Genomic DNA, 24,105 nt, shown 5'->3' with positions numbered 1-24,105 from the left:
TGAACCTGTTAATATATAAATATGAAAGTAATTTAAATTTCTAAAAATAGTTTGAGCAAATATCTAAACAATAGGCGTGGACAAAATGCAAATTTCGTTACATAAGTAAGCTTTGAATACTAGATAAATGTGTTAAAAAGTTAGTGAATATTACAAATTTCTAAATGTATATCATCCATATGTCGTCAATAGAGGTGCCGGTATGCCGTACTGTCCCAAATAAAAGCGTTGGGTATAACACTTTATTAATGATATTTACATCAAGGATGTCCAGTTCTAAGAAAGATAGAATGGTACATTGTTCTAAGAGGATAAGTTATGTAACCATATAACTCGGGAAGAATCGTATCTTATTTTAAAAAACAACCGTAAAAAGCAAAATAAATATATACTTCCGACATTTCTAGAAATCTGAAATGAGTATATAATTCATGACAACACTTGTGTTTTGTTGAATGCAAGTGTCAGATCGATAATAAACTTTGAAGCAGAGTTACAATTGAATTTCTGTTCTAATGGTAATGAGCAAGAAATTAATAATCACTCTCGTAACGCTTGATTTTAAGTTAAAAAAATGTTACCAGTACACTTTATCAAGCAGTGCTATCGTAGTGAAAACAGGGAAAGTTACAGATCGTGGACTTAATGAATCTTCTTGTTTCTCTGATCTCCTCTTGCAGTCAAGATTACCAAAATTTTCATCCGAAATGCTGAGTACAAGATTATTAATGAAGATGCGTTTAGTTAATTTATTCAGATAATGACAGCAACCGCAGCTATCCGACAACTGCGTGTTTTTAATGATTGATTTTGCAGTTGTGAGAAAAAATTCTGCAGCTGATAGTAGGGATTAGTTTCTCAACAAACTTGTTAAGTTTGTTTACGAACTTAAAACTCTCCCACGAAGTCTTCTAATCCGGTTATCTAAAAATGTTTGTTTCCAAGTCCATGGACTAAATATAATAAAATAAAATAAAAAGAGCCTCCGTAGAGCGATTGGAAGAACAACGGTACTTTGTTGTTTTCAACTGAAGGCGAGTTAACCGATCTCATACGGAGGTAGCAGGTTTTTTTCTCCCGGAAACTCGGGTTTTTCATCCCACATACAGACATCGGCCTTGAGAAAACACTCAGTTTACAGACAAAAATACTAGTGGTGGTGGACAGTAGATGGCGTTTGTGTTGATGATGGTAGTGGCAGTTCAGTGTAGCTGATGGATTAAGCTGATGGAGATGGAGTGTTGTGAAGTAGAGACCCTCCCTCGATGAGTCATAGGACTCCTTCCAGATGTCAAATAATAATAATAATAATACTTTGTCGACTAATCATTATAAAAATCAAGTGGATATTAAATCCAGCATTATTTCAAAGCCGAATATAGAAACTATAAAAGTTTCGTATGAAATTTAACCAGAGAGCTTACGGGAATACACTCGCCTGCATTTACGAGTTCCCCTTGCGGACCTTATAGGAGAGATGATCGCTCTGTCCAAGCATCCGTATATTAGCCTCCTATTGGTCCATTTTGATAATTATTTTCGAGTCTTACTGACGGTTAAATTTATACATCAAAGTAAAATTTAAGGCCGAACAGCCACCACGTTGCTGCACCTCTCACGCATCACAATTAGTTTAAGTGTAAACGGATTTCACGTAGCAGGCAGAAATGACCTGATGGTACTTTCGTGTAAGTAATGAGATATCTTGACAGGCTTAAAAAAAATGAAATGAAAAATAAAATAACTTTAACGTTGCCATAAAGTGAAAGAATACACTTCTCGAGAATTTCTAACTTGAGCAGCCGAAATAATTTACAAAGGTCGTGAAATGTGAAGGTGATTTCCTTTCCGCATGCCGCACTACTTCGTCTTAAGGTCAATGTGAAACAGTCCCCTCCTCTATTTCATAGCACACGGCTGACCACGTTTTCCAACACGCATGGTGTTGAATACGGAAGGTCACGAGACAAATATCGAACAAGTGATGAGCACGTCCTCTGTTTCCAGGCGCCACCTTACGGCCAAGAATTATAACGTAAACAAAAGCATAGATCCAGACAATCGCTTACCGTCGAGCACTGAGTGTCGTAAACCTTATATACTCATGATGCGGAACCTTACTCAACACTTCCTATTAGCGTCGACCTTTGCTTTCGTAATTCAGTCGGATGTGTCATGGTTGGCTATTTATAGTTTGCGTTCAAATCCCTCTTAAAATGTGAAACATTTGCTGTTGGCTGTTGACACTGGACTCATTTATCCTTTCTTCTCTTTCTCTACAAGTGTTGCATGTGCAATACACTAGGTGTTTAGAGAGAAAAACAGTGACACACGATGTTTGGCCAGACGTTCTTTCCGCGCGTTCGTTGCACTACGGCAAAGGTATCTGTTTCGCACGGTGAGAATACAATGACTTGTATCGCGATGATTACAATGATTTGCATCAAATCTTGTCTACAAATGAATCACTTGGAATATGCTCTCTCTCTCTCTCTCTCTCTCTCTCTCTCTCACACACACACACACACACACCTGCGGTTTCCATCATTTTAATCTGTACGGCTTGTTAACAGGAGGTTAAAAGGGGTGCTTTTCCTTATTTAACCAGCGTTGATAGTAAGGTGAACAAAAACTCGCGACTAGAGTAAGACTCCCGGTTATTGAAGGTCAGATATGGCTTCAGAAAGTTGGCTGCTTGGCTTTTAGAGCACGGCTTCCGGATTATGTAATAAATAAATATACGCTTTCTTAAAAAGACAGTTTTAAAGTTAAAAACTTTTTTTTTTGTTAAAAATTTTTTTTCGGATTAAAAACCCGAGTTTCCAGCATTAAGAATGAGCTAGCTCAACTTCAGTTGAAAAGCCTTTATAAAGGCTCTTCTTCGTGTGTTGGACAGGATTCCATCTCAAAGAATTCCGACCCGGTTTCTGACCAAAGTCCATCTTCATTACTGATTGAACTACGGATGCTTCATTAGCTAACCTAAACGAACTTAGAAACGATGCTATCGTTAACCTAAGTAGCGAATAGTTTATAAACCTTAGTAAAAGTAAGTAGTCAAGATCATAAAATATATAAGTTGTGTAGCATGGCTGGCTTCGATGGAAGGTAAAAGCCTCCATTTCACAGAAGTTTGTAGGTTACGATTACACCTACAGGTATAATTCTAGCTCACTCTGGAAAAACATGCAAATTTAAAATATGTAAGTATTTTCTGCGAATAAACTGCTACCTTTGGAAAAGAATGCGTTCATAAAAATTTTAAAAAAGGTTAATAATGTTTCAACCCCTGATTTTTTTAAGAGCGGAAAAATTCATTCACTTCTGTTTTCAATGCCTCTCAGTTTCGAAATTATTTGCTCATACGATTACTCAGTGATAAGAAAATGTGATAGTCGTTAATCATATGGCGAACATGAGTGTGGGACAGAATTTCCCAATCAAGTCTGAGGAGCTTTACCCAGATTATTCGCGCCATGCGAGGCATCGTATTTTCCTGGAAAAAAAAACTAAGGCTTTGTATCAGTGAAGGTTGTTTTGGGAACAGCTCATCGTGGACCTACCCCCTGCTGAATAGGCGTTCCCTTTGATCGAATGGCCAGAAAGTAGAATGATTTGGTCCGAATCACGACCGTTGATACTATGGCTATGAGGCTCGTGTATTGTGTCTGTTAATTGCACGTGTTTTTCTGCCTAGTTTGTCTTTTTTTTGAGAAATGAAACACCTTGCCTCCCACATGTCTATATGACATCGGATCGCTTATCTTCAAATGAAAAGCCCGACAGAGGGTAGCAACTCGTAATGAACAAACGTGGCTGCATTCCATCAGCACATAGAAAAATCTTACGCTAGTGAATTGTGGGCCTTGATACGTGCAAGTCAAGTTCACTTTTATTACTTATAACCAATGACGTGTTCGTTTGATGTTGCCGTACATAAGCCATTTTTCATCGCACATCAGCAACCGCGATAAATATGACTTATCGTAACGCGAAAAGTCACAGTCAAGCAAATTGATGGTCGCTGAAGTTTGTTGTGGACTGTGAGGTCGTTCAGAATTCATTTGCTGATTTTATACACCTTTCCTTGTCGATAACGAAGCAAACAAATGGTTGCATTATTCGCATGGAACCTTTTTCAAACCACAGAATGTTCCGCTTAAATCTGATCAATAGCGGGGTTCATTTCGTTGTTATTAGGTACGATTAGTTGTTTCTCACGATGTGTCATACAATGACTCATCACCTGACGCAAAATTTTTTGAAAAGCATTTTTGGAATGTTGGCTCACTCAGGGGTATCTTCTTGAATACTATGTATCTTGCTAGTTGCTTGTGTTTGTGCAGTTTTTGCACATAAACATGTTCGAATGTAAGTTCAATAGCTATTTTTTTTTTTTGGTGATTTTTCACTATTTACCGAGCAACGCTTCATGCTAGACAGGAACAGAAAACTCAGTGCCAATTGCACTTTCGAAGTGCATCGAAAGGCATTTGGAGAAAGCGAAAGTTATTCAAATATTTACTAGAATGTCTGCATCTTAATTTCGTGTAAACTATAGGAGAGATAAGTTTCCCTAAAAACACAGACAGATATTGATGGATGGATGGATACACAAAAGTTAATGTGTTATACGTTATATTTCATCTTTATTAATACAGACCCAGGATTAAGATAATCATAAGATTACTGATTATAGTCTGTTCACGATAATGTGTGCCCTTTTGTCAGCTTGGGTTTGTTGGAGCATACAAGTACTGTATTATAATTAGTAAAAGAAATAAGAAACATATTACTTAACATATTAAAAGAAAGACAAATACCAAATAATATTCTAAAAGCTATCACAAATATATATGAAAATAATCAAATACAAATAAGATTAAATCACGAGCTATCATATACAAGAGAGATAAACCAAGGGATCCGACAGGGATGTCCCCTCTCAGCAACTCTTTTTAATATCTACTTAAATGAAACTCTCCTTTTTGCCGTCGACCAAATAATAATTACAAATTCTGAAAATAACTTACAGAAAGCTATTTTAGATCTAAATGAGATATCCAAAGATTATGGTATAATAATATCAACAGAAAAATCAAAAACTATGGCCTTTGAAGGACAAGATCCAGCAAGAACTAAAATAGTAATAGATAACAAGATCTTAGAACAGGTGACTTCATTTAACTACCTAAGATGATCACATATGAAAATGAAAAATATATAAACATAAAAATTGCAGAATATTTAAAAATAACAGGTGTAATTAACTCTATATTTAAACCAAACCTAGTTCAAAAACAAACCAGACTAAAAGTATACAATACATTAGCCCTACCAGAGTCTTAATGTATGGAAGCGAAATCTGAACAATAAAACAAAAAGACAAACAAAGATTAATAACAGCAGAAATGAAGTTTATGAGAAAAACTGCAAAGTATACCCTATTTGATCACAAAAGAAACGAAGAAATTATGAAAGAATTAAACCAAGAACCAGTAACAGAAAAAATTAAAAAATATAAACATAAATGGATGGAACACGTTCAAATTATGAAAACAGAAAGATTACCAAAACAAGCCTTAAAGTACAAGCCATTAGGGAAAAGAAAACCAGGACGTCCTCTTAAACGATTCAACGATGACTTCTAAGGCCGGATCAGGCCATGCTAGGCCTAAATCCTTGATACTCATGATGATGATGAAAAGAAACAAGACAGTGGCGACTGGGTTGGAATTTTCGGGTTGGTATTAGGGATAGTGAAAAGAGGAATGTCGAGAAACATGCCAGATCTATATTTCTTAAACTTTTTGAGAATGCAGATCTCTCCCGACATATTAAAATATTTCTTTGTTTGCGAACCCCTGTGAAAATTTCATAAAATATAGGGCTAAATGGCCTCGCCTACTCCCCGTATACGGGAATAAAAAGGCGTTAGCTGATTTTTTTTTTTTTTTAAGTAATTGTGACCATGAACTGTTCCCGACAATATATTTCATTCAAGAAAGCATATGATAAATAATATTAAATGTAATAAAGGACCATAACTGTTCTACAAATAGATAAGTTTAATAAAAATAAAAAAAAGAAATGTGTTTAACCATTCACTGGAGGGTTAAAAAAAAAAACCTCTAATACAAGCTATAGATGGATGTCTGTAGTCTGTATGCTCTGGGGACCCGTACCAGTCTTCTCAAAACCCTTAAATTCCGCGAAATATATAATCTGGAACAGTTTAAAAAAACACTGTTCTAGATCATAGTGATGATGCAAGTCATGACTTGATGGCAAAAATACCTCGACAAATTAAAGGGGGGGGGGGTGGAATCAAAACTACAGCATATCTGTTCTTCCAGAGAATCACAGTTAGACGAAAGTTAGCACAAAAATTTTGGCTAAACCATTTAATTTCTAGCCACTATTGAAAATTTTGCATTCAACTTCCTTATTTGTTTAAAGTTTTCATGAAATACATTCCAAATTCGAACATGTAAATGAAATGTAAACCGCGTTCAGCGACAAAGATGAATGTGTCTGAAAAAGAAAATACCCTTAAATTTCGACAACTCATTTCCCACTCTTCCTAGCCAAATAAAACACGCTAAAAAAAAAGCACAACGAGCCTTTCTTTGATTTTTTTTTTTTTTTTGATGTTACTTATATATGTTCATCACCTATATTTGTTGGCTGCTCTCAGGGCTCGTGTCCTCGTGGCCCGCTCCACAGCCCTTGCTATTCCCTACCGTAGAAGGCTACTAAACTGGGTCAAAGGAGGCAAGGAACTGGGGCTGTCTGAACGCTTCAGCCGAAGGCCGAAGCTTCCATCAAAATATCTGCCTTTAACAACGTCAGACGACGACAATGGAACGCACGGAAGACTCGGGCGAATGATAGCTTTGGACTTGTGCCGAGGCCTGGCGCCAAAACTGTATCTTGTCGCAGTTCGAAGGACCTGCGTCTACTTTAGCAGCCGTTGCACCGGCTGGCTAGGGGTGTTTGCTCTTACGACTTCATACACGATGATTTTCTGTTCGCACTGTTTTCCCCCTCCCTTCCCCTCCCCTCCAAACTCGATCTGTTCGTGTATAATAATATCCGATATTATGTTTCCTATAAATATGTGTCCTTTTTAGATGGATTTTGCAAAATGCTTGACACGTGCTTTTGTCAATTTGTCTGTCTGTAAAAGTACATTGAAGTCACATAGAATTGACGGATTTTAATTAAATTCGAAATAGGAAGTTTATTCGCTTTTGTAATATTTACTAAACTTTAATAACAGTTTCTATTTTAGTTATAAATTGTGCACGTATACCTTTTTTATATGATTCTCACATCCGTCTGCAGTTGTTTATTTTACCAACAGATATAAACATTTAAATCTCCAACCAACAGTAGCAATGACAATTACCATTTATTACAACAACCAAGCTGGCAATAACGTCAACTGGTATTGCTGGCCTGGTTGGCCCGTATGTTCGGATATTATTATACACGAACAGGCCGAGTCTGGAGGGGAGGGGAAACAGTGCGAAGAGAAAATGGGCATGAACGTCTGTGATTGTCTTTAGGTGGGAGGTAAATTTCATCGTCAATGTGAGACCACCTCCCCATTGAGCGCTTGAAGAAGTTCCATCTTTGGTCTCCAGAGCAGGGTTTACGGCTGTTTAAAAAATAGAAAAAAATAAAAATAAAATAACGCTTGCTTTCACTAAAGTGAATAATAATTTAATGTGTTAAAGAGTCTAGACATTTATAAAGTTGCTTCAGGAAGTTCTAATGAGATTTTATATTCTGAAATCAGAATATCATATTATTTTAATCTTGACGATTTCAACATTTCAGAAAAATCATTTATTATATATATATATATATAATATATATATATATATATATATATATATATATATATATATATATATATATATATATATAATATATATATATATATATATATATATATATATAATATATATATATATATATATATATATATAATATATATATTAGTCTGTTTGCTTACTTGGGAAATGGAGTAAAACCAGGTTTAAATTTGCTTGGTATCTTTAACATATATATATATATATATATATATACATTATATTACATTATACAGTGGGTTTATCACCTTTTTGACATTTTCAGTTTGAACCAAGGTGTTCGGGATATAAGAATGAAAGACTGAGTTCGTATCCAGAAGACTTCCTGAGAAGGGGCAGTAGGCGTGCTTCATAATTTTGGGCGTTTCCACTTTTAAATGAGGACTTAAAATCAGGCACACACAAAATACCTTAAATTAGTGCTCGAAAAATTTTTAAAGTCCAAGTGACGGAATTCGCATTTCAAAACGAATAGATACTTTATACACTCTATTCAGGTAGTTATAGACATTTCACACTTTTTTTTAAAGCGAGCTATTTCATTATATTCACACTATCCACTGATTAGCGTAAATTATTATTATTATTTACACTCATGAGCCAAAACATTATGACCACAAACATTATGACTCACAAAACATTATGACTCATAAGCCAAAACATTATAACTCATGAGCCAAAACATTATGACCAAAGGAGATTTAGCACTAGTAGGGTGCTAAATCTCCTTTGGGCGAGATAACCGCTTGAACCCATTTTGGAGATGACTACTAGACCACAGGTGTCCTGAGGTATCTGGACAACTAGAGAGAATAAATAATGTCCCGGAGATAAATAATCAAGCAAGCACTGGCATCGACCTGTACATCGATCATCGGGCCACAATGTCACCATGTAAGGCAATACTCGGTTCGAAATAATTCCCGGATATGAATTAACAGTCAATCTGTGTTCAGTGAGGCGAAGGAACCCAGTGATGTCCATGAGAACATTTTCCATCATGATACCACCACAGGCTGGAAACAGAATGAATGGTCGTTTTGACTCATGAGTGTATATACTGTACTCTGAAGCAAAATTATGTGCGTATAAAATGTACACTGCTGAACATTCCTTTATCATGTCCACTGCTTTCCAGTCACCCTACAAACTTAAAACAATAAAAAAAATAACAAAAAACGTATATATACATTAAATTAAGTTAGAAGGAAACTTTTTGTTTAAAATCTTTACTTCCAGAATTTTGTTACCACGTGGAGGTGAGGTGGACCTTGGCACCTGTGCAACTAAGTGAAAGATTGGATACCAACCCCGGGGGGAAGGTTGGTTAGGTACAAACAAAAGAAGAGAGAGTTAGGGCAAGTTTGGAGACCCAGGGCAGCAGCTCAACCACCAAATTAGGCCGTGGATGGCAGATAACCAAGTCGGAGGAATTGTTTTCTTACTGCAAAGTTCGAGATCGAAGAAACCAGACCGACGCTCTGGAAAACGACTCGGACAGGTGAATGAATATGAACAGCAGAACAAAGGTAAAAAGAATGGAAATAAACAAGAATATACGGAAGGTTGCTGCTTGGAATTTTCAGAAGTCTTCATCGCAAAGACCAAGATCTAAATAAAACTTTAATAGAAAGAAATATCAAATTAGCATCAATAACAGAAACAAACAAAAAAACATGGTCAGATGAAATAGATAATTACATGTACAGTGAAGTCAAAAAGGAAGAAAAGGCAAAAGCGGGAGTAATGATTTTCATTCATATATGAATTTAAAAAAATATCACACGTAAATACTGGAGACAGAGAGAGAGAGAGAAAATTCTAGAACTAAGATTACAAATAACTTCCTGGCTTGGTTTCTGACTATTATTTATGCCTATTCCTTCCTCCAGAAAACGGGGAGAGGATAATAATGCCTTCTATTCAGATTTCCAAAAAATAAAAGTGAAAATAATATCGCCAAACGATTATCTGTTAATAATAGAAGAATTCAATGACAGAGTAGGGAACATTCCACTTGGTACAAATACTGGAACAGATGATGAAGACACGTGCAATAGAAATTAATAAAGATAGAGATTTCTCCACATATAATAATTTAAAAATTACTATTTTTTTATTTTTTTTCAAACATAAAGATTGCCATAAATTGGCTCGGGAAAACCAGAAACCTAAAAAAAATCACAGAGTGTATTAGAATAGCTAATACAAATCATTATAATAAATAGAAAGGTCATCAGAGGTGCAAAAATAGAATAGATCATTTTTTTATTACAATGAAATTTGAGAATACCCCAAGATGACCTAAAAATTAACCAGATCAATGCAAAGAGAAATCTCTGAGTATTCTTTGGAGTTCAACTATTGGATAATAAAACTATTAATTACTTATATTTGCAAAGAATAAATGAAAAATTAGAGCGAATGAAAGAAAATTAAGAAATAGAAAACAAATGGAATAATTTAAAAACCATAACTATAAGACTTCTGGAACAGGATGTCTTAGAAGAAAAAAAGCAATGGAAGAAAAGAAGGAGAACAAGAACTGGGATAAGAATAATGAAAAAATAATCATAGACAAGAAAGAAGAATATAAACAATATATAAATGCAAAATCACCACATGCAGAAATTAATTAGAAATGCAAAATTGGAAAGCAAAATTTTGCTTTCCAATTTTGGAAAGTGAGGAGACCAAATATATAAAAATATTTATTTTTATGTAAGGAGACCAAATATATAAAAATTCTAAGAAACATGAACAAAGAGGTAAAAAGAAAAAGTCGACCTTGAAATAATCGAGCAGAAAATCCAGTTAGACTTCTTTCGAAACTTATGCCAAGATAGCAGTAAAACTAAATCTGATATAATACTAACTGCATACTGTGGAAGAAATAACATTTTAAGAAATCGAACATGCAGTACATCAATCAGGAGAATCCCCTGTAGAAGATGGAACAGCAAATACTCTCCTCTAGTTCTGGGAGGCTTTTCGGCCACGTTAGAAAGTTTATGTTATCTTCTCCAATCCAGAGAAGGATACCAATTGAGTTTCACTCTTCGATGAATTGAGATCGAACTCCTTGTTCCGTTGGTAGAAAAAATAAATAATAACATTCTACTCCGGGCAAAATATTTTAAGGAGCTAATTGTAACAGTTGAATATTTTTTTACGCTTTTTTTATTATTATTACTATTATTAACTTAGCTAAACACATTTTTATTTATACTTATTTTTGAATACGATAAGTTACCATGTTATGCAGCATTAATTCACAACTAATCATTGATTTTAAGCAAACAGACCAAGAATAAAGCGAAGGCGAACATAGACGACAACTTTCATAGACGACAAATTTAGTGCCGGCTGACTAGACCTTCAGGAAAGGAATGACAGTGCGAGTGCAAGCAAGCCATTAACCTCTTTTTTGAAGGATTCTTCGCTCTTAAGAAAACGGATAATGGAAAGATGTTGTTTTAAATTTAATGCAACACGAAAGCAGATTTTTTCTCTGAGAGAGCTTTACCTCATTCATGGATGTATTATTCAATGCAAGCTACGCAATGTTGTTTTCAAGACCGGAAATATCCTTAGATCGTTAATTACTTTAAAGCGATTATTAGGAAGATTTAAATTAATTATGTTGAAAATGATAAATAAAAGACTGTTAAGTCAAAACCTAAAATAATATTATCTAGATTTTGGTTTATTGATTGATTGGTAAATGAACAGAAAATAATAAAGACACTGACACTTCCGAGAACGATTTACAATATATCATTTTCATCTCGCATCATTTTCTACGTACTTCGTAAAAGCAGATATTCTATATTGATTTTGTAGCTTATAGTTTAGTCCATGCACATCGCTGCAACACAAAAGGTCAAGCAACTATTGTCGCAGGCTCTTAGATAATATCAGCGGAACCGAACGCCTCATGATGTAAGATGTATGCTACATTAGCTGCTCTTCTTCATTGTTCCAGCTCCATTTTGCAGCAGATAGTTATAGAATAATTACTTCTCATAGTGCCTACAAATAAATATATAGTATTTTTTTTTAAAGGGAAGTTCCTCAAATTTCAATCTGCCATCCTCAAATCATTGTATATCACGATTACAAAAGCACTTGAACAGAGGTAATGCGCCATGTACCACGAAACCAGCTTTTCTGACTGCCAAAGTGAGATTTCCCTTATGTATCAGAGACTCCAGATGAGAAAGGTCTCATCCGATTTCTGTGCATTCTCAAACATCACTAAGGTGGAAAAAAAAATACAACTTAATATACATAAATAGAAAAAAAAATTCCACGGCTATGGTAAAAATCAGCTGTTTTGTTATATAAGAAAGGCAGCAGAGATTATATCGATAACTATAGGCCAATTAGTTTATTATCGGATTTGTAGAAAAATTTTATATCCATAGTGTTTATAGTAAAGAAGAATCACAAGATTTTTATTATGAACAGCCATATGAACGAAGCACGCTTCAGAGCACGATTCTCTACAGTAAATCATATCCACACCATTATCCAAATAACAGAAAAAAGTAAATGATTACATATCATCATTACATATTTTGTGTTTGCAGATTTTGAGAAAAGCATTGATTCTTTATCTATATAAACAGCATAAAGCCAAAGGCCAGCTAAAGATATTCGACATTAAAGACTGTATTTCAGAACTCAACAGACAGTATAAACGTAGATCAGGGAATGGAATTCAGCATTGAGAGAAGAGTGAGGCATGGAGATCCTAGATCACCCAAACTGTTTTTGCTACCTTACAATAAATTTTTAGAAATGTTTCATGGGAAAACTATGAAACTCACATCAATGGGGAAAAAAATCTCAATTATTTCCGTTTAGCAGATTATATGCTCTCTTAGTAAAAAAAAAAAAAAAAAGAAGAAGCTCAAAAATGCTAGACCACTTGAGAAAGAAAGAAAGAAAAACTTCTCCTTTTTTTCTCTATCAATATCATTTAGTTTAAAAAATCTGTGGCATATTCAGATCGAATGGAATGAAAATAGCATATAATTCTTTGAAATTGAGGGTATGTTTAAAAAGAAATTATTTAATATATGCATCAGTTCAGTATTTACCTATAGAAATGAGATATGAGCAACAACTAAAAAAAAAAAAAAAAAACAGGATGAAAGGATGCAAGTGGCTCACAGAGCCCTGGAAGTATTCTAAAGCAAGTAAATAGAGATGGAGTGACCATATTAGCAGATTAATAGATGGAAATGAACAAAATTAAATGCAGAGTGGATGCCAAATGAAGGAGAGAGTAGGAAATGTCGCAAAGAAGAAAATAGAGAAGATGTAAAGGATCTTTCTGACATTAGCTAAGGATGGGGCAAAATGGGGAGACATCTAGCGGTGGATGGAAAGAGGTTGCAGAAGAAGGAAAGTGAATATCTTTTATGAGTGTATTAACCAATTCCGGAATATTTACTATGCTAAAAAAACTCCTGATTCGCTGAAATTCCGTAATCTTTGAATACATTTCATGATATGGCTAAAACTTTCTGCATTGGTTAGCGATCAACATTGTGATCAGTTTTTTATCTTTCAAACAACTCCTGAAATGTGCAAATGTCACAGTTCCTAAATGATGTAATACAAATAAATCTAAATCCAAGTTAAGAATTATTTTAGAATTATACAAGAATTATTTTGTATTCAATATGAAAATGAACATTACTGATTCCAAGGGTTTAAAGTGGTGAGTATATAAAGCCTGAGGCTTTATATACTCACCGCTATCTGATAGGGATACAGTGAAGGAAGAAATTTATGAGCTGTTTGCTTGCCCTGAGAGGGCATGGAGATGCATCGTTACTGGAAATTAATATGCCTTTTGGTCTTTTATGTTTAAATAGATCCGTTTCGTCGTAGTTGACAGCTTTCTGAACTAGTTCATTGGGGTGTATAGATGTTTTTTGGAAGAACTGTGTAGCTACAGATTGTAGGAAGGAATATATATAAGGGATATTTGTGTCTCGATGAAGTTACACATCTCTGACAAACCATGGAACATTTAGAATCATTCGTAAACATTTGTTTTGCACACGCTGCAATTTGAGGATATTAGTGTTGGAGATATAGCTCCAGGCTGGAGAGGCATAAGTGATTATAGGACGAATCATCAGCTGGTATAGAAGCACTTTAATCTTGATATTTAATTTGCTGTTTCTGTTAATTAGGGGGTAGTGTTGGGCGATGGCTTTATTACCTTTGCATATGAGGTCTTGATATGATGGTTTAAAGTTAATCTTTTGTCCGGCATTACACCGAGATATTTTGTTTCTGTCTGCCAATGAATTTTGGTATTAAACAGAAAGACATCCCCTTTATGAGATACTAAAGGGGATGTCTTTCTGTTTAATACCAAATTAAACATATTATTCGTGAAGAGTATGGCTGTGCTCTTTTGGGGGTTTACCTGTAATCTCCATTTGGAAAATCACTGCTCTAGTTTTAGAAGGTTTTCTTGCAACTTTTTGGTAACAAGATGTGGACGAAGAGATCTGGCTAGTATTGCTGTGTCGTCTGCATAGAGGGCCATGATGAACAATATTGGATTGTGCGGAATATCTGACATGTAAACTGCAATCAGAATCGGAGCCAGTAAGGATCCTTGTGGAACTCCAGCCAAGATACGGAGCTGGGTTGAAATAGTCCCACTTATCCTGACTTGCATGCGTCTATCATGAAGGTATGATTTAATTAGGTGTACTATTTCCAGCGACATGACAACTGAGATAAGTTTGTGCAGCAATCCAAAGTGCCATATCTTGTCGAAAGCTTTCGTATGATCAAGAAAAACAGCTCCGGTATATTGATGCCAGTTAAAGCCTGTAGTAATCTACCCAACTAGTCTATGAATTTGACGAGTAGTGCTGTGGTATTGCCGAAAACCAAATTGTTCTTTAGGAAGAATGTTTAGTTTATTTACTGTGGCTTGAAGTCTGGAGAGAAAATTTTTGCCATATCTCCGCAATTTTACCCAGATTAGAGATCAGACTGATGGGACGATAATTTTGAGGTAGGTTTGGGTTTTTTCCTAATTTATGAATTGATGTTATATTTGCGAGTTTCCAAGAGGAGGGAAAATATTGAAACTTGAGGATTGCATTTATTATATTTAAGATACACAATAGCTTCGCGAGGCAGCAACTTGATGATTTTGTTCGTGATGCCATCAGGACCAGGAACTTTTTTGTTTTTTAAGTTCTTCATGATATGATGTCATATCATATGTATTCAATATTTTTCAAAAACACAATTAATATTCTTAAGTTATGAAATAAGTTCACAGGGGTAGGAGTTTTAGGTATTTCAACGGCTAATAATCAGGAGGCGCAGTAAATTATCTATTGTCATTGTGAGATTAATAAAATGATCAATATTTATTAGAGGTTGAACTAAGTAGGAATTAGGGCGTAGATTAACAATTTCTTATCCTCTTCGATAACAACCTCAACTTTCATAGGAAATCAGAAGAACCATTTTTTGAAAATTATTTTAAAACTTCTTCAACTTTTCTTTCCATTTAAGTATTTGAGAAAAGTATAGACTCTAAAAACAAAGAAATATTTTAACTCAAGGATTTTAGTAACATTTAGGCTTGAAAATATTTGATAACATGTATAATGCTTTAACTGTACAATTTACTTTTAAAATCCAAGGTACTGTAAATTTGAAGTTTCAATATTTTATTTAATATTTACCTATGTTTCTGTTACTGCGCCATTGTAATATATCTATACTGTTTTCTACTCCTCCGTAAAATCTCTGTTTCCTTTTATCTGTCTATCGATTCCTTTAGACTCGTCTCTATATTCTCATTCGTTAACTTTATTATTCTTTATCCTTATCATTTACCATTCTATATAGTCAGTTAATCATTAATTCCCTTTCCCTACTTTCAGTATATTAAACTTATACTTGAGATTTCTGGAAATTTATTTGATTATTCCAGACTGCGCCACTAAAAATCTCTAATTGGCATAAGAAAATATTTATACCTCCAGTAAAGCACCTCTATACAGTTAATTGGAGTCGTGGTTAACTCCTAACTTAAATTTCGTATCAAGGTTTAATTTCTTTCCCGCTTACAGGATGAGGTTTATTTGGGAACAGTGCAGTTGCTAAAAAGATCAGACTGCACTTCTTATAAATAAAACAAACATATTTATTTACACAGTAATACAATGTATACATTTAAATGATGTTACTATCATTTTCTCTCAAGGCTGAATATCCAACTTAAAATATCACATAGGACAACTCTTCGGCATGTTATAAACACAAAAGACGTACATCATGAAGCAGTTAATTCTATATATCAATTAACTCTCTTTTCACCTCAAATCTAAACATCAAAATCTAACCATAATATAGGACAACTCTTAGGCATGTTATAAGCATCAAAGACGTACATCATCATACAATTAATTCTGTATATCAAATAACTATCAGCCCATTTACAATCTAGGAATTATCATGCTTTGACAAATAAAAATCTCCGATTCTAACTTTCACATAAAGAATGTAACACTCACTTAGCAATCAACCTTTCACACCATTACAGTTCTAAATTCTATAATTTTCTTATCAGCTCTTTTAAACCATTTCAATGTAATACAGCGTAAGCTTAAACTTTTATTAACATCTTTTCAATTATTATAAAAGCAGATTTTACTTCATACGAATTAGTTCTCAATCTATTACATCTTTCAATCCTAAGAATTCAGTCTATCCAAAACAGTCCTTCACATCATAAATTAAGAGAAAGTTTCCAACAAAAAATTAAACTCACATTAATTCTTTCATAGGCACAATTTCACTTTAATCGTATCTTCTCTTCGGGCTGATTCTGGATCCCCCTCTATTGTTACGGCTTGCTCTATCGCTTCAGACGCATCATGGAAACCGTGTTTTCCTCTGGAATTTCTCGCGGAATTGGAGCTCGATCTTTCGGCGTTGTAGGTACTAGGACGTACGGTCTGATGGTCAAAGCCTTGTCATCCAGTCCTGAGCCGCTACTTGCTCGATAAGGATTCGCCTCCAGTTACCCTCCACGAATTCATCCAGGATTCCATGGATCAACCTCCCTCTTCTCCCTGCGTCACGTCTCCCGATGCACGATAGTCGATGCACGCTAGTCCATTTTTCCCAGTCGATCCCTTGTCAGTCCATTGCTGACCTTTTTATTTCGCCTCTCACGGGACCCTGCGCGAAGTTTTTTAGACCCCAAATATTCTCGCACAAACTTTGAACTAAGGTCTGAGATCCCCGTACCTATCACGTGCTAACTCCTTTCCTTCTAGAAAGTTCCGACTTCTATTTCCCTGAAGTGTAGTTTAATCCCTTTTTCAGCATAGCGTAACAGCTTCTGATGTATACCGCCCCCTTCTGCTATCGACCTTAACGGTGGCGTCTGACTGCTTTGGTTACAGTGGGTTTCCATTCTACCCTATACCAAGTGACACATCAAATATATTTCCGAACTCTAAGGTAACTGCCCCTAAACTTCTATTTTTAGATACTTTTTTTTATTTTATTTTAGCATGTTTAATTCCTTGGGGTCTCTACAGATGGGCATTTTGTATTACTTATGTAGGTAATTCTAACATACTTCTATTCTCTGAGGGATTCTCTTTTGAAATACACACTCATATATCTTTTATCTAGAATCATGTAAATTTTTCTGGGCTAATTTTATATGGGCTGATATTATTATTTACATCTATTATAAACAAGTTTACAATTCTTTGAATTTCGGATGTGATAAAATCGATACAATTAAACATTGTAAGATTTATGATGCTGCATCGAATTTTACACTACCATAAAAGGAACGCGTCAGAAAATAAAATTTTAAAAAAGCTAAAAATATTGCTGAGTTTAATGAAAATGACTTCAGTATTAATTCTAGTAAGAAATTACTTATTTACATGAAAAACTTAAAGGATTACGATGAGTTATACGAGTTTGTTATATATATATATATATTCTTAAGGTAGATAGATATACTGTATATGCACACACTTATATACTGTATATGTAAATTAATCTTAACAACTTCCATCATTAACAAAAAAAAAAAAAAAAAAGCTGCTTGAAAAGCCTGGTGCTCTAGTCTTTTGTTTCTGGTTTTTCTGTTTGCTTTATCATTTTTATTATTCTATTTGAGCTCTCGGTTTCTAGTGTAATTTGAGAATTTCATTACTTCGATGATGTTATAAACTTTTTATTAATCCTTGCGTTTCTTCTGTTTTGGTTCTTTCACTTCATCGTATCTAGAGCTAAAAAAAAAAAAAATGATTTAAGCACATTTATTCGAACCTTAATTTAAATTCACTTAAAGTTTTTTTTTCGTGGGGGGGGGGGGAAGTTGCTTTATTTTCTCAAAATAATGCAACTCAAAATAATTATTAATATTAATCGACAACGTGATTCGACAGAAGCCACTAAACTTACCCTCGAGTTCAAAACCTGGCTACCTGCTTCGTTGAAAGGAAAACTACGAAGTCGAGGAACAAAAACTAGAAAAGTTCTTTTATTCCTTTACTCATTCAAAATAGCTTTTAATTTACTTTGGTAAGTTGCATTCAATACTCAAATAAGCTGGCCAAAATGAGGTTATGTAGCTTTACAATTACAACTGCTTACACTGATGGGCATTATCAAGTATTAGGGATTGACGTCCTTTTTAAAATAAAGCGTAGATCAGGGTTTCCCAAAAAGTGAATAAGTGTTCCGTGAAAAATTATCAAAATTAATATGAGCGTGGAATGGTTTTAAATGGTTTGAAAATCAGGCGCTCCTCATTTTGCGTGTGGATTGTGCTATTAAGGCCAGCGCGCTCTGGCCCTTGACTCCTCCGAGCGCGAGTAAAGTACGGAGGTATCTATTCTAGGAAACGTGCAGTCACAATCAAGGTCAATGCGATACGATGCGGCCCGGCACGCCTGTAGTGTGCGCTGTCGCATTTTTGTAATGAATTTCAGCCTGCTTCGGCGATAGTGTGCGCTTAGCTTTACATTGAATACGAGATCGATGATACTCGACTCTAACCAAGGTGTTCCGTTAAAATTTCAGGATTTATGAAGTGTTCCGTCGTAGAATAAATTTAGGAAATGCTGGCGTAGATAAATGTTCTTTCTGATTAAAGTTCTTAAATATCCTTCACTAATCTGCATAATTATATTGCAGAATGAATACAGGAAACAATGAAATTAAATGTATAAATAGCATGCGTATTTAACTTTCGAAGAAAATTGGTTTGGATGTTTATTAGAAGGAACAGATTTAACTTTACTCAGGTTTTCCAACGACGTTGGTGCCATTTCGTGCCACATTAGTAACTACTGAAAGGCATTTGATTTCTTATCAGTGACTTTAAAAGAGATGAGGGTAAAAATGCCAAGATGAACAACCGAAAAGCGCGCCACGTGACATTATTCAAATTAGGGTGGAAAAAATTGCACCCATTTCTCCGATTGCATTAACATTTCTCTAACGTTTTCCAAGGTTAGTTTGTTTTTTGTTTTTTTTAATATATGTGCCTGGTGGTGCGATGAGAATCTCATCACAATCAGAATGGACCAGAAATGATTTAAAAATGTAATTAATCATGATCTCGTTGAAAAAAAATCGAGATGGCACACACACACACACACACACACACACACACACACACACACACACGCGCGCGAAACAAAGAGAGAGAGAGAGAGAGAGAGACGGAGATTCAGTACTACGATTATACTCAAAATTTGGTTACACGTTATGGTAAAGCAGAGTGACACCTTTATATTTGCAGCCTTTTCTTCCTTTTATTCATTAAATATATTTGCATTCCGTCCGACGAAAGGAAGGTGTAAGCTTATCGTACATTAGTTCCGCGGGCTGGCTAAGCCTGAAGCACTGTTATTTAGACTGAACATGGAACGTTAACACAGCTTCAGGTCTTCAATAAGCAAGTGATGGTGTCACACTTTCAATGAGATGCTTTAAGACATTCACACCACGCCTTCCACCACAAAAAGTACGGACGTATTTGTTGTTGTTTATGCCGCTTTAAATAGAGTGTCACTATTGCTTGATTTGAGTCATCTCTTTGATCAAAAATTCATTCTAAAAGACGTGTTCAAAACATGACTGCAGAATTTGACATTAGCTGATCGGGAAACCTCCAGATTCGTTACTGACCAGTTCGGTCCCCTGCACTAACCAGCGGCCTACCTGTAGAACCGTTTTACTGCTTTACCCTCGAATGATAAAGGATCTGGGCTCCTTACAATGTGACTGGCACACCATTGATGATATCACTATCACTGAATGGGAGAGACAGCGGACAAAAGCCTCCAACTTGCTCAAGTGACCAAAAATGGCTGCAGCCATTTCAGACCTCTAATAAGTGTGCTGCTTTCATCACCTATCCCCGTTTGTGAAAACAGGCTACACCCCAGGAAGTTTGGCATGAGTTGATTGTAAGAAGCTATATATTGCGCATCGACAGCCCTTTAGTAGACTATTTTTAGGTTAAAATTAAAACTAATTTTCAGACAGAGCAGAATAGGCATCCTAATAGCTTTGGTCAGCATGGTTGCTCCGTATATCCTAAGATTTCTTTTTGAGGAGAAAAACTCCTCACTACTGGAAAAAATAAAAAAAGACTTTATTTTAATTAATTATTTATTAAGTATTTTAATTTCGAGCAAGGCATATTGCTTTCTAATTTTATTATTATAAAATAAAAATGCTTTATACTTTTAATAAAAAATAATTATAAAAATGGCTTATATTTTTAATATAATATTACAATTTTAATATTGCAATTTTACAATTTGAAGTTTCCATCAAAACAATATAAAGTGAAATTTACAGAAATACAAGTATTCAGTTGAATGGTATATTTTTTTTTTCTTGGAAAGAACCTAAAAATTGACCTTAAAAAGTACTCGTCTACATGCTTTCTATTGAAGATAAGACGGTTAGATCATTTGTGTAAAGAACAGATGGAAGTGTGCCAAGCGCCATAAAAAAGCAGCCGTAATTATGATAATTTTAACTTGCATGAAACAATACTTGATTTTCTAAGACTATGCTTACATGTCTTACTTACCTCCTAAATAAATGCATCGCAGCAGTCGACAGCAGTCTTAACTATAGCATATGGGTTTGTAGGGCAATAGGTTTTACTGGCTCCTTGATCGTTATTTCTTCTCTGAAGTTTTGAGAATACACTCTACTTACCGGGTCATTCTGGACACTTAATGACAAGAAATTTGCTGAAAGACTAGAAACTGATACCAGAAATCTAGTTAAGGGAACAGTCTTTCTCTTTGTTCAAATAAATACCTGTAGTGGTGCTGAAAACCTTGTACCTACTTCATTGTCTGCGCTGAATTGCTATTTAGTACAGAGCGCTCTTTCCTTTCGATACACGTGAGAAACTAAATAACAACAACAAAAAAAAAAAAACGAATAATATAGAAATTAAATTCTGTTGACTTAACATTAAGTCGTAATTTCTTTATGACACTCTATGCACTGTATCTCCTCTCTTTCTCTCTCCATGAATGGAAGGAGAGAGAGAGAGAGAGAGAGAGAGAGAGAAGTGCAAATCTAACCGCAAAATTTTGTTAATCTGTTCTTATAATACGATGCATTCTTGGTGTGCTTTGTATTAATTACTGGAAATTCTGTTCTAGAAGAAGACCGAAACATAACTTCTTCTTACCTTTAAATATGGTATTGGTATCATCTTAGTGAGGAAAATATTATATCACTAAAATATCATCATTAATGTCGTTTTTGTTTACAATCACTATCAGTATGAGGGTGGTTGGAATAAAGCATCTGAATGAGCTAAAAGGGAAAAGGAGGAGGGGGGGATTGGAAAAAGTATAAAAAAAGAAGAAATTATTATAATCAACAATATGTATGCTAAAAGTTATGTGAAGATTTGATAATTCGGAGTGGTTTACAGTTAATAATGGAGTGTGAAAAGCAGGGCCGACCCTACCATACAAGCGAACCAAGCATCGCTTCGGGCGACAAAATATTTGGGGGACGCAGATTGATTCGAAAATATTTGGAAAATTCCGTTGTGTTGGAAGCTGAGGAAAATCAGCAAAGATATTCATCTGATAAGGGGGCGAAGACGTTCGGATATGTCGTTTGGAGATATTGGTCGAAAAAGCAAAAAGAAAGCTGAGCGTTTCCTTTTCTGTGTCTTAACATTCTCTCTCATTCTTTTCTTGAAATAATTTCTCTCACATCTTCTGATTTTTTTTACTGATCTCTTAACAAAGTGGCCAAAGTGAAATTTATGATTCCATTTATGAAATAAGTCAAGATTCATCCTCTGATCCAATTTCTCGACATGAAGCAGAAACACTGGCAAATCAAATGAAACATTTCCGCTTTATTTGCTGTGTCGTTGTCTGCTATAATATTTTAAAGACAATTAACATAGCCAGTAAGAAAGAAAAAAATACATTTCTCAAGTTGTTGATATATTAAAATCAGTCCTAGAAACCCTAAAGAAATGTTGGTCGGACATTGCATTTGATTTGTCTAGAAGAGGCAAAAAAAATTGCAGTTGATCTGAAGGTCCAACCATTTTTCTCCGTAAAGAATCATATTCGTCCCGGATGAAAAACTTTTAACTCTGCTCCTGATGAATCCCTAATTGATTTGAAGATGCAATTTAAAGTAGATTTTTATCTCTGTCTATGACAGTAATAATTTCCGTAGAAGAAAGAGTTATGGAATTACATAACCACAGTAATCTATTTAGTTTTCTATATGATGCAAATAAATTTTTAAAAAAAACTTTCTAAGGATGAACTTTTAAAAAATGTTTGAATCTACAAGCAGCACTAACAAACTGAAATGACATCAAGGAGAGTGACTTGGATGGCTCGGAAATTTTAGAGGAAATAACAGCACTGTCCTCTTTAATAAAATCAAATTGGACAAGTTAGATGTGCTGCAATTCATTTTGCCAAATGATTTTGCTCCTAATATGGCAATTGCATTGAGAATCATGTTAAATATCCCAATAATTGTAGTGTCATGTGAAAGAAGTTTCTCTAAATTAAAACTTATTAAAAATTATATGAGATCAACTATGTCTCAAGAGCGACTGACAGGACTGGAATGTCACATAATAATAACTATATTATTATGTGACATTTTAATCTTATTATTATGTATATTATTTTTATATCAAACCTTTAGATTATTATATACATGAAAATTCAGAACAATCAAAATATAAGGTTTTTCATTAGTGAAAGCATGAAAAACGCCTTGCAAAAATGTTTGTAAATTTAATATTAAATCTCTATAACCTTTAAAAGGCGCCCCAAAGGCTCCGCGCTTGGAGCGCAAAAATAATACCTTGAGCCGGGCCTGGTGACAAGGAAGTACCTTATCTCCATTGATGTTCATTATTCATCATCATAATATTCATTGTGGTGAATGAATCCAGAAATAACACCAAGATAGAGCAAGCCAATAATGATAAGAACGAAAGGAGATCTGATGATGGGGAAGTGGGAGTGGGGTTCGCGTTATGAAATCATTTTCGTGATACGCAAGTAAATTCTTAATCCACCCATGGTACGAATGCACTGTAGGTTCACAATAAGCCTTTTGTGAATGGGCGTCACATAAAAAAAATTGAGAGCAATCACCTCTAAATTGAAAAGAATTTTGAGAGTAGTTAAGAAATATCATATATTTTGGCGATGAATAAGTTCACGGTATCAACAAGAAACAGCAAATGACGGTTGAAGGAGAGAATAAATTTAAGCCGGGCATAATGTTTATTTCATAAAATCGAATGAAATAAAAAAAAAGAGGATGAAAGTTTTGCGTATTCTAGTTAGGATTAAGCCTCTCTTGTTCAGATTATCGTACTGTGGAGCAGAAATACGCATCAATTTGATGCTTATTTCTATCTAATCAAGTCTATGCATTTATTAAGTTGATATATTTCTAATTTACTGCCCCATTACGCAGTTAGAAACATGCAGAAACGTTTCAAAAACTCAGCAAAAATATATTATTATTATTGTTGTATGTTTGACTAATTTTGTAGTTTTTACTGATTCGCCACCTTTGTGGTTCGGTCATTTCGCCTGACATCCCTTGATTGGAAGGAGAACTGTATACAAATTCAGTCGGTGATTAA

The sequence above is a fragment of the Typopeltis vanoorti genome, chromosome 22 (assembly GCF_054136105.1).
Source record: "Typopeltis vanoorti isolate ZY-2024b chromosome 22, IOZ_Tvanoo_1.0, whole genome shotgun sequence".
In the NCBI taxonomy this organism is placed as follows: domain Eukaryota; kingdom Metazoa; phylum Arthropoda; class Arachnida; order Uropygi; family Thelyphonidae; genus Typopeltis; species Typopeltis vanoorti.
Note: the sequence above shows the minus strand (reverse complement) of the source record.